The sequence below is a fragment of the Lycium ferocissimum genome, chromosome 7 (genome assembly GCF_029784015.1).
Source record: "Lycium ferocissimum isolate CSIRO_LF1 chromosome 7, AGI_CSIRO_Lferr_CH_V1, whole genome shotgun sequence".
In the NCBI taxonomy this organism is placed as follows: domain Eukaryota; kingdom Viridiplantae; phylum Streptophyta; class Magnoliopsida; order Solanales; family Solanaceae; genus Lycium; species Lycium ferocissimum.
In genome coordinates, this window is record NC_081348.1 from 12,467,562 (window position 1) to 12,485,597 (window position 18,036).

The following is an 18,036-nucleotide window of genomic DNA, read 5'->3' on the forward strand; positions in this document are numbered from 1 at the left end:
TCCCGTAATCCCTATGTAATAAAAATAAATTTTAAACATAATAGAAAAAAAGTACAACTATATATTTTTGTATTTATCTATAGGTTAGTTATTGTACAGTCAATTAAAATAGGACACTTGTAAGTTAGTTAGTTAGATTTTGATTCCTTTGTAGTTTTCCCAGCAATGTGTATCTAAGCATATCATGCACAACATATTTTTTAATCAATGAGAAAAGGAAATTCCTTCCTTCTTATTAATCATGTTTTCATGTTGCTCTATTCTGTTTGCCTCATAAAAGCACAATACTAAAATATTTTGCTTGTAAATGGATGAGTTAAATATGTTAAATAGATCTAAAATAGACTCTTACGTTGTCCAATGACAAACAATGATGCAATGCTTTAATCATAAGTTAAGTCTGGTCGATTACATATAAAGATTCAATATCTTTTTGTTCTAAAATGAAGCCACAATGATGAAGTACTGAAAGAAGGCAAGTGGACATATAGTCAGAATTTCGAATCACCATTTAAGTTATAGTTGCAACGCGTAAACTTGGGTAAGTTTAGCCGTTTGGAACGAACTTTAGACTGATGGACGTCTGAAGTTTGGTATTTGCTTGTATCGATTTTGTCGGAAGTTTTGCTTGTATATCTCAACTTTATCATATATTTATTTATTGCATATCACTAGTGACATTTGCATTTTATTTCACTCATGTACCTATGTTTTACTAGTAATACCTCCATTTCTCTAATATATAGAAATGGGAGTTGGGAAGGACCAACAAGGACAAACAAGGGAAATCATGTAATTTTGAAGTTTATTTTGGACAGATTTGTAATTAGCTATCCTATATGCATACACGTTTTCTTCTTCGTATCCATAGATGATTCTACAATCCACTGGAGCCATCTACTCTCTCTCTCTCTCTCTCACGCTTCTTGAATTTGTTTCCTTTGCTGCTTTGCTTCTGGCTTCAATTCTTTCAGTTTTTGGTGTGTTATGGTAGTCCATTTATATGCGTGTTCTCTTCAACATTCTGTATTACTCCCGGATTTGATTCTATGGGTTCATGAAGTTTTAATCTTTTTTATGTTTTGGCTCAAAAAGGATTGTTGTAAGCAAAGGGGAAAAAGAAGATGGGTGATGGTATTTTTTATTCTTCTTTGCTTTGAAGCTCTAAAATCCATGTTTGCTTTCCATTTGGTTAGCCATTTCCTCAAATTGTGAAACCTAAGTTGTTTTTGGGAGTTGATATTGTAGTTCATAGAAATTCATACTTTTATATTGGGCGTAGAATAAGGGGAAAACAGAGGGAATAAACGGAAAAAAATTATGGCAAAAGAGAAAGTATATTCTTCTCATTAAGAAGAAAAGTAACACCAGGGCTTTGATTTGTGCAAAAATTCGATGGATGATTTTTTCCCCTGAATATGTAAATACATTAGGAGAACACAATTTATTATTATATATTTGAGTATCGCTGTTTTGTTGGATTTCAAATTTTATTGCTCTTTGCTAATTTGTTTCTTGGTTTAAGTAAACATTGTTCAGATCTTTTTTTCTCAAAGTTTTATATGATTGTGTAAACCAATATGTTAATTCCCATTGCTTTGTTTTGTTTCAGGCTTCAGTCTGTGTTGTTGTAAATAGTATTCTTGCATGTGTTCAACCTCCTTCACATTGGTAAGTGTCGCTTTTACGCTTGCTTTGATTATCGTCCCTTAACTTCTAGGATTTTCCTGTTTCTTTGTTTGCTGCTCATGAATTTGTCTGTCTCTTTATTTGTCGTGTAACTTTTTTACTCTGTGTATAAGCATTGCATGGTCTACGTTTATTTGTTGTCAGTTCTTTTTTCATCTTTGTATCCAGTTTGATACATTTGTTGCTAATGCAATGGGGAAAGGAAACATTAAAAACAGGACAAGCTCTTTTTTTTCCTTTTTTGGTTTTCCCAATGTTCTATCATAAAATTCTAATTTTTTATATGATTGTAAATGACTTTACAATATGAAGTGAATTTTCTTAGTGACATGAAAGTAATTCTTGCCTGGAGTTTTTCCAGTTCCTGAGCTAACTGCTTAAAATTTCTTTTTTGACAATTTTGTCAGCATATTGCTTTTATCTTTGGATTTTATGTGTTGTGTACCTGTAATTTTTTTCTTTCTGAACGCTCACCTTTGCATTTCTTTTGTTAGGCACCCAATATTAGTTACTTTACTGAAAAAACTTCGGCCTCAAGCAAGGAGAAAACATACTTCCTTATGAAAGGTAACACTTACATTCTCCACATGTTGAGATTCATAGAAATGTCTTTACCCAAGGAAAATCTTTAGGATCAAATAGGATAAGGTCCTCCTATCTATTATTTTGCAAATCTTGGAAACTATAGTGGCAAGTTGGATTTTATTTTCAGACTAGTTGAGTTTCTAGTAGCTAAATATGTTCAAGTTTTGGAAACTTTGAATGTACCTAACCTAAAATTTATTTGAAAAGTCGTCAAAAATAAAATACAGCATGTATTAACAGCTAGAAAAACTCTAGCTACTTTAAATGTCATTTCTATGAAGTAATGGATCATTTTCTAATTAGTCGCATTCAATTTAGCTTTTAGAAATTTGTTTATTTTTATAGGCAAAATGATTTAGGGATCATAGAGATTTCATGGCAGATTGAGGTTGCATTATTGAGGGAACAGTCAAGATGTCGTCTGGTTTCCTTAAATGCAGAGATCCTTATCTTTCGTGCATATATTCAAAAAAAAAAAAAAACACTTATCTTGATGTTTAAGTTGTTTTGGCTTAAAAACACTTAAAATAAGACAATCCAAACGGGCTCTTAATATATATCTTTCAGTCAACTATTCTTTAGAATAGGTAGGTAAATTTTCTTGAATCAATGTTCATTTTCTTTATGACCAAGTTTAGTTTGGCAGATTGGATGTCTACAGCCTTGTCACAACCCAATTTAGGCTCGTGCGGGCACCTACCTTCCCACCTTGGTAGGTGAACCCTCTCGTTTATACAACGCTTCAATCACATAACTTTTCTTTTAAAAGCATTGGGAATTAAGAAAAACAGCGGAATTTCATTTATAAATACCAAATCAATGTTACATAATTCGACAAAACATATTTACAGACTCAATACAATTTTCTCATGACCTGGTCTAAACTATACAAGAGAGACTAAGTAAATTTGAGAATGACATCATATTCTAAGACTCAACCTCCAATCCCGGAATGAAATAAGAGGACGCCTTCCTGACAAGCACCGCATAACTTCCGCTTATACTTTGATCAATCACCTGAAACAAACTACACCCAAAAGGGTGTAGCAAGTGCAATATCAGTACAACCACATGTACTGAGTAAGTATCATAGGCCGACAACGGTTAGTAGTACATATCGGTAAAGAATTCACGAATAATGATGATAATCACTAAATTAAATCACAAATCCCAAGCAGTAGATCACAACTTCAATATAACTTAAGTCACAACAAATCTTCAATGAATTATAAGTTGGCCTAAACACCTATACAGATTCTCAACATCTTTACGTCCACCTTACTTAACACAATACACTACAAGTCTTAGACCAATTTAACAGGCACAAGTCAACGGTATAAGTCACAAGAATCGAGTCCAAATGTTCATTATTGCCTATGTATAGTACCTAAAACCCCATATGATAAGTTTGAGTATATCCGATACAACCAATCACTACGTTAGAGTCATTACAATACGATCAACACAACTGAACCATCACAATCACTATCATCACAACAGAGTATCAACAATATAATCATCACATACATCTAAATCAAGTCCTAATACAATGCAATGCGATAGTGGTATGAATGCGATGTCATGCCATGTCAATGAGGTGTACACATGTACTCCGGACGGAAATATCAACGTCTCGGCAGCACGATCCAGTGTGACTCGTGAAATCTAAGTGCCACCCGTCCCGGATCTTTTTCCAACAGATAGACAGGACCCTGACTAATTGCTCGTGGGGAGTCTCACCGGCGCCACCCTGGAGGACCCGCGGAGTCCATGCACTAACAATGATTCCTGGATAACATCAAAATCGGCCATGCAACAACGATGCCCGAATATAACCATCGGACATTGGCCTCCTCACAATCACCCAAAAGAGTTTGTCAAATATCAGTTTCACTCAAATATCCGTTTCACAAATTAACGATTTCGGAATTGAACCTCGGACATTAGCCTCCTCACAATCACTCAAGTAAAAGTGTTTATCAAATATCATTTTCGTATAAATCGATGATTCCGGAATAGATCTTCGGACATCGGCCTTTCCACAAATACTCAAGTAAAGAGTTTGTCAATTATCAGTTTCGCCTAATCAACGATACCGGATCATCACCGGATATCGGTCATGCATGACAAATATGAGAAATGCATACAATGCATATGTCAATCATCAATAATCAAGCTCGATATCACAAGTACCTTGATGGGATACACCAAACAATGCATCACTTCACAATACCAACCATGGTTATGCCAACATATATCAAGTCAAGTACCAACAGTGGATATGCCAACAATATATCAATATACAAATACCAACAACGAGTATGTCAATCCTATCTGAATCAGGACACAAGCAGAATTTGATATCTACCAACTACACATGGCACCAAGCCAACACCATTGAACAATCAAACACATATAACGGGGTGGTTAGTCCCAACACACATCAGGTCTATCATTTAATTAGGACATCATTCACTACCATGGTACAATTTATATTCTCAACTAGCTTTTAGAGTCACTACAATTATATTCATCGAAAGGCATAATTAGTTTCCGTCCGCTACTTCTAAGTTTACATAAATCCACCGATAATCAACAAAGTCACATCAATACCTAAGGAGTCTACAGGCGACGAGCCCGAACAACAAGTTACACATAACAATACTCTCCTAAGGTTCCATCCTATATATCCAAATTCCTATACATGCATTCTCTGTTTCTTCTACACAACAATATGGAAAACTATCCGGAGTCTACCGAGGGGAAAGCAGTAACCTACATCATGGCTGAGCGAGTGCCACGAACATCCAATGATGCCTCAATTAATCACCACCATGAAATCTGTATGGAAAGCTCGGAGACAGCCACGAGACCCAAGAGTAGAATTCACCTCTAGGGCCCCTTTTAAGGGTTTGAAATTACTAAGGTAGATACGAAATTTTACCCTACCTAAAAATTCACTATCACCACGATAGTTGATCAATCAACCTTTATTTAGGATATTCATGACCATAGTCAAGTCACTAATTTGGTCAAATTGCCATTTTAGGCTTATTTCAAGAAACCCAATTCCAAGATCTAAAATAGAGACCCATAAGTATTTTAATGGGGTAGGTGAAGGATTAGATTGGGAATCACATTAGGATGATGAGCATGGGAAAACATTCCAAGGACCTTCATATCAAGAAAGACAAGGGTTCATCATTTAGGAGCTTAGGAGATTTTGAGATACCCATTTGTGATTCTATACAAGGATTCTTAATGAGGATCAATGTTGGGAGAATGGGTGGAAGAGGTTAGGGGGATATCCATTCCCAAGGAAGTATCATTTTTGGCTCCAAAATCACTCCCAAGGCGGCTGGACTCTCTAGCGTTTTGAGAAATGAAGCCAATTCTCGAAATGTCACTTAAATAGGTGGATTCACTACCCTTGACCGTTGGGGCAGTCTCTTCACTGCTTCGACGGTACCGCTTCTGCGTCACATGGACCGCTGAGGCGGTCAAGTGGAATTCTCTGTAGGGGCGACGTGCATACCGCTGGAGCGGTAAGAACTGGGATCGAGGGCCTCGATCTAATTCTTTACGCGACTCACACGATTTCTCGGTCAAGTTAACGGTTCCTAAGTTGCAAGGGAAGTCTTAAGCATGTCTTCAGGAGCTGGGGTCACGAATATTTTGAAATTCACCGTAACGACGGAACAGGTCGTTACAAGCCTGCTGATAATGTTGATGGCGATGATATTGATCTCCTTGGAGAGGATACAAAGGAGAAAAAGAAGGCAACAGAACCAAGGGTGGCTGCTAAGACATTTTCCAATCAGAAAGAGAGTGAGCTTTGAAATTTCCTTCTTAGTTGCTTCTGTATCCAAGGCACAATTGCAGCTATTGATGAAACTATAGATCCAAATGATCAATGTCAATTTCAAGATTTTTTACATACCTTACATCCTGCTAACTTACCACCTTTTAGAGCTTTTTAGAAGGCTTATTAGATATATTCCTGCAATCACTTTGCTGGAAAACAAAGATAAATCCAGATCAAATGATAAGTTCTTTTATCATTTGGGATCAAGGGAAGGTTGCAGCACAACTTGATGACTTTTCTAAAGGAAGCTTCAACGCCTAAACTTGAGCTGGTTAGTTTTTACGCTAGATATCTATTGTTAATATTCCTTTCACTAAAAATGCTCAAAGGCTTTCAGTTGGTACATGATGGTACTTATCCATCTATTCAAAAGCACCAAATCTGTTAGCTTATATTTGCTATTAACTTCATGTTGCTATGTGCTGTGTAATTAGATAGCGCCTGTATTTTCTGCAGTTTTATCAAGTCCAGCATAATATATCTCTGATAAGATGTTTTAGGACAATAACATGTTTGATATTTCATTAGAAAGGAATAATATAGAGTTTGTCACTTAACTTGATGCCTTGATTAGTATGAGAATGGTTCTCATCCTGCAGGTTCATTCATGTCTTTACGCAGATTTACGTTACATGCATCCATTTTGGCTCTTTCATAAAGAACCCTTAACTTGAAATAAAATGAAAAAGATTTATAAGCAAAACAATATTGAGCCAAAAGGGATTCATATAACTTCACTCTAACGGCTCTTTAGGCTTACAACCTAGGAAGTAAACTTCATGACATGAGGGATAGAGTATGCTATATTCTTTTCAGCGACACACAATTTAGTTATGGAGCTTTAATATATTGTTGTATTTTACACGATTTATCATTGGCCAGAAAATTGTAGTTGTTATATAATGCTTCAAAAATGATCGGATAAGAGCTTTTTAACAGGGCAGGGAGTTTCATGTTCTATTTTTTAAAGTGATGTTCGGTTGATAAAGAAAGTATATTAATTTATGCACCCAAATTCTAGGATAGTCTCAGTGATATAAAGCAGCCATCATTTGTCATATAATTTTTTTCGGCATTTTTCATTTTTTCAATAAGGCACTCCATAAGGATCACGTAAGCAGACCCTGCAAGATCTTGCCTTCATCAGCTACAAGGCTGGGTTGAGATTGAGAAAGAATTTTAGCAGTGTATTCACATTCTTCGTTATCTGTATTAGCACTTAGACATGGTAAATAACACTAACTTTGGTTTCTCGCACTGCCCTTCTGCCCTTAGGGTGCGAGAAAATACCATTCTGTTGTCATTTGGATGCTCATACTAATTGAGGTAAGAATGAACTTTATAATGATATGTGGGCCACTCATATTAAGCGAGGTAAGAATGAACTTTGCAGTTCGTTGCTAAACTATAAAAAGTTCTTTCCGGTTTCTTCATCAGAAATAACTTTTTCCGTTTACTTTAATTTTGATATAAATGATCATATAGCTAGTATTTCAAAGTTTATAGTATATAATAAAAGGAATGACCGCTATGTTGGTTGTCAATGAGTTTGATTGACTGATAACTTTCCAAAAGAAAAAAGTGAAAGGTACACGAATATATTAGTTTATGGTTAGGCATGTCCCCTTTATAAATTTAAGTTCCAAAAAAATGAGTGCCTAGATAAATGCTTCATCGTAGTGCAAAGCACATGAAGAACTGCAGCCTGTATTTGCTCAACTATTGGGAATGAAATTATACATGGCATTTGTGTAGAGATGGACTCTTAGAATCATGGACCTATTTGTTAGAGAGTATTTTTCTCAGGACGAGCACTTGATGCTTCAGCGGAACCAGTATTATCAAAAACTTATGAGACCATGATAAATCTGAGTATTCCTGCACCATTGGAGGATGATGAGATTAGTCAGCTTTACACAGTTGCTTATATTGATTTTGTCAACCCTATTAAGCACTGAGATGACATTGTTCTTTCAGATGAAGCGACTCATGAATCAGGGGTAAAAAGATTCCTCGTTATACTTTTAGATATGGGTCCAAAGTAGTTGATACATAGATGTTCATAGAAAACTTTGGCCCCTTTTATAGCTTTTACCCATTAAATAGTTTGACTGTAATACATTTGCCTCAAAGTCTATTCTGCTAATGTAAGAGCTAAATTTACCACATCAACAAATAGGAAAGACCAGAAGATTTTCTCCTCAGTTTCTTAAAGTCGTATTCACGCCACAAGATTTGACTTCAGTTTTTTAAAGTAATTACTTGCACTGTAGATTAAAAAAGAGATGTCCTGCAGTCAATGGTAGTGTTTCTGCTAATATCCTGATAGTACCCCACCTATGAATTATTTAACACATTTTTTTCTTCTTTTTCTTTCTTTTTATTTCTAAGAGCATATTGGATTGACCCCTTCTACCTCTTCTCTTAAGTCTTACCAAAAGGTAGGTTCAAGTAAAACTTTCATCGGTAGTATGTGTTAATGTGAGGGATTGTAGTCGACTGCTTCCTTCGATGCAATGAGAAGAGTGATGTATATTGAGTAAATAAAATCTAAAGAAAAAGGACAAGAGCGACATCTTTATTCTAAAGAACCTTAAAAGTCATTTCAGTTAAAATAAGGACTAAAGAGCGCTAGACTTACCCCAACTTATTTTTTTCAGCTTATAAGCTGCAAACAGCTTATAGAAATAAGCTCATCCAAACACCCTAATTGTTGTTAGCCTTAGTAGCCAAAAAGATGAATAGGACAAGCAATGTCTAATCTGTGAGGATTATGAGTTGATAAAAATATTTGTTCTAACGATTGCTTTAACTTTTGCAAAGAAATTGCGTTGTATTTTAATAAAGAACTTATGCTTCCTTCTGATCAATGTTGGTTTGTGTCTGTATTTTCTTTACTACTTGCAGTGATGTAAAAGATCATCAAGAGTATTGCAAGAAGAGGCGCAAGAAAAGCCTTGGCTTCAACACTGCTCAAAGTTAATGAAAAAAGAAAAAAAAGTTTTTGCGGGCCTTATTGATTGAGACTTCTCAGTAGGAGGTGCTTAGCCAAATTACTTAAACTCAACACTGTGAACTTGTCATTTTGTTATCTCAATACAATATACTCTTATATGTATGTACATATAACTCTTGTGAAAAAAAGAAAAGTTTGTTTACCCTTAAAATGGATAACAATTAATTTGTACGCGGTGCTAAGGATATGTGCTTTGATTTAACACGACATTGGATTGTATAATAAACGATAAAGTGAAATGAAAGATTTAGATCTAACCGCGCCAAGTGTAGGTCGACTTCGGGTATTAAGAACTGAGGTCAATCCACCGCGGTCGGATATTGAACAATGAACAATGGTGAAAGAGTTAGAAAGAAGAATGTTGATAACTATGTTGCCTGCTCAATACATAAGTGTGCGTCTATCTCAGAGAAAAACTGCCCCAAAAATGAAGGGGGCCTCCTCTTTATATCGTAGAGGAGTCTTAACCCTAGTACAAGTCTAAATAAGGCACAAAATCCCCCAAAAAATTGATGACGAGATCGATGTCGAAATATCCGGTTGGTGGCGGATATTTCAGTCTTCCCCCTGTGGCGATTAGCTGTCTTCTTATCGCATCCCAGCACTTCGTTCCATCCCGAGCACGAGAACTCGGGACCTGGCGTGACGGTTCTGACTATAACCAAGCCTAGCTTCTATGTCGGGAAATCGAGGGTATCCATGCCATCAGTTTTACCCGTATCCATGCTAACCGAATGTAGGCAGCTTCCCTTTTTTCGTCCACCAGATTCAGGCTAGCAGTCATTGCTTCATGGTTCAAGTCTTCAGTAGGATGTTGAAATCTTAAACTCAGCTCACCGACCTCAACGGGTATTAGAGCCTCGGATCCATATACCAGGGAGAATTGAGTCTCTTCGGTGCTTGACCTTACCATTGTGCGGTAGGCCCATAAAACCTCGGGTAGAATCTCCCTTCATCGGTGTTTAGAGCTGGTCAGTCTTTTCTTTAAGTTCTGCAGTATAATCTTGTTCGTCGATTTAGCTTGGCTATTTGCGCTCGGGTGATACGGGGTGGACAAGATCTTTTTGATCTTGCATTCTTTGAAGAACTTACTGACTTTGCTGCCTATGAATTGCTTCCCGTTATCACATGCAATTTCCGCGGGTAACCCAAACCGATAAATTATATGGTCGTAAACGAAGTCAATGACCTCCTTTTCTCTGACCTTCTCGAGTGCCTGTGCTTCAACTCATTTGGAGAAATAATCAGTCATGAGTAAAATAAAACGCGCCTTACCTGGAGCCTAGGGCAAAGACCCCACTAGGTCCATTCCCCATTTCATGAATGGTCATGGAGAAAGGACCGAATGAAGCTCCTCCCCTGACTGGTGTATCGATGGAGCGTGCCTTTGGAATTCATTACACTTTCGAATGAAAGATCTGATGTTGTTCTCCATCTCGTTCCAGTAATAACCGGCTCTGATCAGTTTGCGGACCAATGAGTCGGCGCCCGAGTGATTTCCACAGGCCCCCTCGTGAATTTCTCTTATAGCATAGTCGACTTCCCCTGACCCCCCCAAACATCTCGCCAATAAACCGTAGAATGACCTTCGGTACAACTGGCCATCAACCAAACAAAATGTTGTTGCTTTGGTTTGAAGGGTTCTCGATTCCTTGGCATCGGACGGAAGCTTTCCTGTTTGAAGATAGTCTATGTATTTGTTCCTCCAATCTCAAGTGAAGCTGATTGAATTTATCTCTGCATGGCCGGTCTCGATGATTGAACTTATAAGTTGCACCACAGCGTCGGAATTGAATCCTTCCGATTCTACCAATGATGCCAGGTTCGCCAGAGCATCGGCCTCGTTATTTTGGTCCCGAGGCACGTGCTCCAGTGTCCATTCTTTGAATCTGTGAAGCACCACCTACAGTTTTTCTAAATATCTCAGCATTCGGTCATCTTTGACCTCGAATGTCTCGTTCACTTGATTGACCACGTGAGAGAATCGCATTTGGCCTCAATGATTTCAGCTCCTAAGCTCTTTGCTAATTCTAAACCTGCAATCATAGCCTCATACTCGGCTTCATTGTTAGTCAAATCAATAGATCTAATATATTGTCTTATTATATCACCAGCTAGTGGTTTGAGAACTATTCCAAGCCCGGACCCTATCTCGTTGGAAGCACCGTCCGTATATAAGGTCCAGACACTCGAACTAATTTTTGAGGTGAGGAGTAATTCTTTATCGACTTCGGGGATCATGGCCGGTGCGAAGTCGGCCACGGCTCTGCTAGTATTTGGAATTTAATAGCGGTCCGGGGTCTAAATTCAATACCGTACCCGCTAATTTTGACAACCCATTTTACTAACCGTCCCGAGAGCTTGGGTTTATGCATGACGTTCCTTAGCGGGTACGATGTTACAACACATATGGGATGACATTGAAAGTAAGGCTTTAACTTCCTAGATGCACTCAATAAGGACAATGCAAGTTTTTCTAAGTGTGGGTACCGGTTTCAAAGATCGCACAAGGTCCACGCTCACATAATAAACGGTATCGCGCACCTTCTTCCCCTCGAACCGGGACAACGCTACACATCTCGGACACCGCCAAGTATAGATACAACTGCTCATTCGCCTTTAGTGTATGTAGCAAAGGAGGGCTCGATAAACACTTCTTGAGTTCTGCTAAGGCCTTCTGACACTCGGGGGTCCAGGCGAAGTCGGTCTTTTTCTTTAGTAATGAGAAAAATCGATGACTTTTGTCCGAGGATCTGGAGATGAATCAGCTCAGTGCAGCTATCCGCCCGGTCAACCTTTGCACCCCTTTGTGTCGTTTATCATGGTGATATCTTCAATTGCCTTTATCTTGTCCGGATTAATCTCAATCCATCGATTCGATACCATGAATTCGAGAAACTTTCTAGAACCGACACTGAAAGCGCATTTTTTCGGGTTCAGCTTCATGTTGTACTTCCTCAATATGTCGAAAGTTTTCTTGCAAATACTTTAGATGGTCCTCTCATGTCGCAGGGACTTAACAACCATGTCATCTATATAAAATTCCATTGATTTTCCTATTTGGTGTCCGAACATGCGGTTGACTAGCCGCTGGGAAGTGGCACCGGCATTTTTCAAACCAAAAAGCATCACGTTATAGCAATATGTGCCAAACTTAGTCACAAAAGAGGTTTTTTCTCAGCCCTATGGGTCCATCTGTATTTGATTGTACACGGAGTAGGCATCGAGAAAACTCAGTGTCTCGTGGCCCGCTGTGGCATCGATCATGCGATCGATACTGGGCAAAGGAAACGAATTCTTTGGGCAAGCCTTATTTAAATCTTTATAGTCTATGCACATTCTAAATTTATTTCCTTTTTTAGGCACTACTACAACATTAGTTAACCAGTCCGGGTATTTAACCTCCCGAATGAATTTTACTTTAAGGAGTTTAGATACCTCATCTTTGATGATGCATGTTTGACCTCGGGCTGCGGCCTCCGGTTTTGTTTGACTGGAGGGAAACTTTGGTCCAGACTCAACTTGTGCGTGGTCACCTCTAGTGGCATACCTGTCATGTCTAAATGGGACCAGGCAAAGCAATCGGAGTTATTTTTCAAAAATTCAATAAAAAAATTTCTGAGCTTGGGGGTTAAACCCCTGCCCAATTGTACCTTCCTGTCCAGTAGATGAACGAATAGTATGAATTGTTCGAATTTTATGACCGTGGATTTAGTAGTATCTGAGTCATCAGGTACCACGAAGGACCTCGGGACTCCAAAATTAATCTCCTCATCTGGTGTGTTTCGATCCTGGTCTTTCGGAGACCCCGGGATAGGAATCTGTGATTGCTATTTGGCGCCTTCCCCTTTGTTTGGCTTTTCGTCCTTTAAACCTGGAACCTTGGTCGTCGCAACTGCTTCTTCAAGTGCGAACATTTTCTTGGCGGCTTGTTGCTCACCGTGAATGGTTTTGATCCCCTCTGAGGTTGGGAATTTCAAAGCTTGGTGCAGGGTTGAGGGAACTGCTATCATGCTGTGAATCCATAGTCTTCCCAACAATGCGTTGTATCCTATGTCTCCCTCTATCACATAAAATTTGGTCTACTGCGTGGTACCGTCAGTGTTGATCGGTAAGGTGATCTCACCCTTCATCGTTTCACAGGCCATGTTGAATCCATTGATGACCCAAACTGCTGGTACGATCTGATTTAGTAGTCCCAGCTTCTCGATAACTCTCCATCGGATGATGTTAGCTGAGCTACCTAGATCAATTAGCACACGTTTAATTCTAAACTTATTAACAAGAACAGATATTACCAGTGCATCATTATGGGGCTGAACGATGTCTTCCATGTCCTCGTCATTGAACGAGATAGGACCGTCGGGGTCGTAACTCCGAATACGCTTCTCTCTTGCTATGAAAAATTTAGGGCGCTTCATTACCGGCCCTTGGGGAAGGTCCGCCAGCCCCATGATCATGTGGATCACCTGCTAAGGCTTTTTCGGTCTATCTTGCTTGTTGGCGTTCACGTTCTTGAAGTGAGTTTTGGCTCGTTCATTTAGGAATTCTCGAAGGTGACCTAAGTTAAATAGACGAGCAACCTCCTCCCTTAACTGTTGACAATCTTTGGTTAGATGACCCTGGGTGTGATGGTATTTGCAAATCAGGCTTTTGGCCCATTTTTTGGATCCGATTGAATTGGCCTTGGGTGTCTTGTTTCTATATTGCGGATAACGGCCGTTGCTATGGTCGCTACATCGACGCAGAAATTATACTCGGACAATCTTGGGATTTCTTTATTTCCCTAGGATTTATCGACAACGTTTCTGTTTATCAGTCCCCGGTACTTGGGCCTCGATCATTCCTCCTATCATTCTTGCCCGGTTCACTGTTGCGCCCGTTACCCCTTCGATCAGGTGGATAAGGCTGATACCTGTCATACGATGGTCTCAGTTCTCGATCTGTCATTTTTCTTGATAGATCATTCCCTTTGCTGGGACGCCACGATGCCGATGCGGCTCTCAAAACCTTATCATTCTCGACCCTTATCTTCGATTGATACCTGTTGTGCATATCAACCCATGAGATTATCGGGTATTCCACCAAATTTTGCTTCAGCTCCATAGATGTGATCGAGCTTCTTGAGTTGAGCCCCTGAGTAAAAGCCTGAACGGCCCAATCATCAGTGACCGGAGGCAAGTCCATACGTTTAATTTGAAATCGGGCCACGAGCTTACGGAGGTTTCATTATCTCGCTGTTTAACATTGAATAAGTATGATTTTTGAGTTTCGACCTTATTGGCTCCGGCATGAGCTTTGACAAAAGCATTCGTAAGCATAGCGAACGAGTCAATCGAAAGCTCGGGTAAGTTATGGTACCATATCATTGCTCCCTTGGACAGCGTTTCCCCGAACTTCTTAAGCAGTACCGACTCCCTCTCATCCTCAGCGAGATCATTGCCTTTAATCGCACATGTGTATGCAGTCGCATGCTCGTTTGGGTCGGTGGTCCCGTTATACTTTGGGATATTGGGCATACGAAACCTCTTCGGGATCGGCTTTGGTGCTGCACTTGGTGGGAAAGGCATTTGGATGAACTTTTTCGGGTCCGGTCCCTTTAATACCGGAGGTGCCTCAGGAATTTGGTCGACCCTCGCGTTATAGTTCTCCACCTTTTTGTCGTTTGCCTCTATCTTTTTTTTCTCGAATTCTACTCGTTTCGTCAATTCTTCGAGCATCCTTATCAACTCGACATTTTGCCCGAGATTGTTCTCATTGTTTCCAGCCTCGTGCCTTTCTTTAGTTTCCTCAGTCTGTTCAGATGGAGCAACATGTGTGCTCGATTTTGATTTTGCAATTGTGCTATAACCTCCTGCTGGGCTTGCAATTGGGCTATAGCCATGTCCAACTAGTTCCTGAGCTGTTGTAGCATGGCTCCATTATCCCCACCAACTGGTACGTCACCTACTGATAACCTAATTTTGTTAGGATCGACTGGGGGCACGTTGTTATTAGGTACCCCATTGTCGTTTCCCTCATAGTGGCTTGATTCAACGTGGAAGTTGACAGAATGAGAGTCTGACATGTCGGGTAAACCTGAAATCAAACTTCAAAGAACAAGTGTAAAAATATCGAGCGTTATCAATATTCGTATTAAACCACCACTATTATCTAAGGCCCCACGGTGGGTACCAAATTGTTTACCCTTAAAATGGGTAACAATTAAATTTGTACGCAGTGCTAAAGATATGTGGTTTGATTTAACACGATATTGGATTGTATAATAAATGATAAAGTGAAATGAAATATTTAGATCTAACCGCGCCAAGTGTAGGTCAACTTCGGGTATTAAGAACCGAGGTCAATCCACTGCGGTCGGATATTGAACAATGAACAATGGTGAAAGAGTTAGAAAGAAGAATGTTGATAACTATGTCGCCTGCTTAGTACATAAGTGTGCGTCTATCTCAGAGAAAAACTGCCCAAAAAATGAAGGGGGCAGAGGAGTCCTAACCCTAGTATAAGTCTAAGTAAGTCACAAAATCCCCTAAATAATTGATGGCGAGATCAGTGCCGAAATATTCGGCTGGTGGCGGATATTTCGGTCTCCCCCCTATGGCTATTAGCTGTCTTCTTATCGCGTCCCAGCACCTCGTTCCATCCTAAGCACGAGAACCCGGGACTTGGCGTGAGGGTTCTAACTACAACCGAACCTAGCTTCTATGTCGGGAAATCGAGGATATCCATGCCCTCGGTTTTACCCGTATATAGAGTTCCCAACTTATTCCAAGTCCTTTTGGTCTAAGTTAAATTGTGGATATGCTTAATAAAAGATTAGATGGGTTTGTAATTATGCAAGCTAAAAGTGAAACTCAGGATGCCTGCTGTTTTTGGACAAGATGCTTTTCAGAACAAAACTGCTAAGATTTGGCGCTATGTTATCCAAAATTTAATGCTTCCCATTGTTCATATTAATTGATAAAGGTCTGATGTTTATTTCTAAGATTAACTGTGCCTGCAGATTGTTAAGAAGTGGATTTGAGGGCAGACATTTTGACCAAAAGTAATCACTATTTAAGATAGTTCTTAGGAATCTCCTATTTTACTGCAACTTAATTTACATTCATTTACCAGTGGAGTTTATCCCTACGAGTGCATATATATGTGTATTAATGCAATTATGATTGTGCAGGTCAGGAATGCCTGGGATAGTGGTGCACAATGACACACACATTAAGAATTCTTACATATTGCTATAGTTCAATTCGGGTGCTGTTCAAGCCTCTTATTAACAGACTTAGTTTTCCGACTTGAAAATAGAAAATGTCGGGCTCGTGCTCGGCACGGGCCATACCCATCTAGTCTCTAATATATTCCATTTTATTTCACTCATATATCTATGTTTCACTAGTGATACCTCATTCATTTGATCTTAATTCAAGAACCACTTTCTTCAAAACATTATACTTCAATTGATGTAGATTTGAAAAACACTATATTGTACGACAACTAAGAAGAAGAAAGAAGAAAAGAGGAGGAGGTGGCAACATATTTTTTCAAAATGTTTGCCAAAACTAAATACAAATTAATTTTTTAAAGACTGAATACAAGTTAAATAGGAATCCCTACGGTTCAAAATAAGTATCCACTTAAACATTTTTCACACCTCTTAAAAAACACTAACTTCTAGAAAATAATAGGTATTTTGACTAAACTACTCTTAATTAATAAGACTCTTATTTTGTTTATTGTCTTGAGTAAATAGAGGCAAATCTATATCTATATATAATATAATGCTAGGTAATAGAAAGATGATGTGGCACCTCTCTTTGACCAAGGACCCTATTTATCTTTCTTCTGCTTTTTTTGACATTTTCTCTATTATTTTCTCATTTATGTGCTATGTTAGAAGCCTCAAAAGTCATAACTCTCTTAATTATGTAAAATTATGTTAGAAGCCTCAAAAGTCATAACTCTCTTAATTATGTAAAATATAATATGTTAAGAAACTAAAATATCATTTGTTTAACTTTTTGATTTCAAAAGTCACGTTTCTTAATTAATATTTGTGAAGCAATTAAGAGTATTAACAACGGCAATAAATACTAATTAATATGGAATTGAGTAACGGTGAATTATTAGAATGACAAAAATGGAAGGTTTTGTGCAAATTAATATTCTTATAATATATCTTTGAATGTGGAGATTGTAACACCTCAGACCTTTAACTTAAGCCTTGACCATGATCCCAGACTTAGAAAACTAGATAAAGAATGTGAGAATTGAAAATTTCTCTTCAGCTGTCAGATGGGGATTTACGCTCCAGAATACGGACCGTAAACCAGTATACGACCCGTATTTTAAGTCGTAAAGTGACACCCAAAATCACTGTGCATTCTGGAATTTGTCTGGTGGAATTTCATACTGTTAAAAACGGACCGTATTTTGAAATACGGCCCGTAAAGTGTGATCGTATTTAAGGAGGAAACGAAAACCAGTGATTCTGTTTGAAACATGTTGAATTACGGCCCAGGTTTACCAACCGTAAATCAGTTTACGGATCGTATTTTGGCTTGTATTTCCCAACCCGCACCAAAACCTATAAATACCAGCCTTCAGTTGTTTTATTTAGTTTTTCATAATTCCAAGCCCTAGAAACGAAGTGTTCTTCTCCCAACAATCCAAAATGACAAGGTAAGTCATTCCAAACTCTTCCAAATCAATTCTATCATATATGCTCTTAATAGAATCATGAAACCATGTTCTTGACATAGGGTTTTCAAGAAAATCCAATTAAAGAGCATAAAGAGCAAAACCTTGGGACTTTTTTTCCAAGACCTGCATTATTATTCAAGTTTGAGAGCACCTGTGTATGTTAAGCATACTATCTATATGAGGA

At 38.5% G+C, this 18,036-nt stretch overlaps 1 long non-coding RNA gene across 1 annotated transcript; it reads left to right on the plus strand.

Moving 5' to 3' along the window:
• Positions 1-855: 855 nt before the first annotated feature.
• Positions 856-9,261, plus strand: LOC132063377 (uncharacterized). Its single transcript, XR_009416369.1, has 4 exons — positions 856-990; positions 1,613-1,671; positions 2,184-2,256; positions 9,047-9,261. It is a non-coding gene; the product is annotated as an uncharacterized LOC132063377 (long non-coding RNA).
• The last annotated feature ends 8,775 nt before the right edge of the window (positions 9,262-18,036 follow it).